Below are 1,032 nucleotides of genomic sequence, written 5' to 3'. Positions count from 1 at the left end.
AACTCTCCTTATCAATCTTGCACCTTCCGCAATGGGCTGCTGCTGCTCGACAGGACATGGCTGCGACAGACTTCCCAAATCCACCTTCGCTTTTATAGCCGTGGTCTCTCATCTTGATTACACGAAGTAATTTACTATTACTACTCTAAAATATGAATTACATCTGAAATAACAAATACATGAAATAGAATGATTAATAGTACATTTCCCTTTTTTTAGGAAATGACCTGTATGTATCTGTATGGGATCAATAAAAGGATCAAATAGCCTACTGCATTATCTTTAGTTACATTGATAATATTTATTTATGGAAAAACAGTGGTAAAATATCGCTGTTCCTTTCGTATACATGAAGCGGACATACCTGAGTGGCCGCGATCTAATCCTGTTTACATAAAGTAAGCCTGCTCCCGAGCAGGTCTACGCTTCAGGATCTGTTGCTATGACAGCAAGTCCCGGATGAGCTTCGGAGAACCGAACGATCCAGGATCACGCGAAATCGTCAACAATCAAATCCAGCTAACTTACTTAGCGAGGTACGAAGAACGGACCCCAGAGCAGGCACAGAGACACAGAACAAAAGGAGCTTGAAATACAAAACAGAAACAAAACCTGAGAACGAGAAATTCCCAACAAGAATGAACCTAAAACATAAGATAATAATCAAAACCAAAACCACTGAGTCAGACTCAGGACCATGACAAACCCTAGGTTTCTCTTCAGCACTGTAGCCAGGCTGACAAAAAGTCAGAGTACCATTGAGCCAACTATCCCTTTAGCGTTAACTAGTAATGACTTCATGAACTTCTTCACAAATAAAATTTTAATCATTAGAGAAAAAATTACTAATAATCATCCCACAGATGTAATATTATCTACAGCTACTTTCAGTACCATTGATATTCATTTGGACTCTTTTCTCCAATTGATCTTTCTGAGTTAACTTCAATAATTACTTCCTCCAAACAATCAACATGTCTTTTAGACCCCATTCCTACAAAACTGCTCAAAGAAGTCCTGCCATTAATTAAT

Source organism: Pundamilia nyererei, unplaced genomic scaffold (genome assembly GCF_000239375.1).
Source record: "Pundamilia nyererei isolate P.nyererei 1_Seehausen unplaced genomic scaffold, PunNye1.0 scaffold00080, whole genome shotgun sequence".
In the NCBI taxonomy this organism is placed as follows: domain Eukaryota; kingdom Metazoa; phylum Chordata; class Actinopteri; order Cichliformes; family Cichlidae; genus Pundamilia; species Pundamilia nyererei.
The sequence above is the reverse complement of the archived record's forward strand: the minus strand, read 5'-3'. Positions refer to the sequence as shown.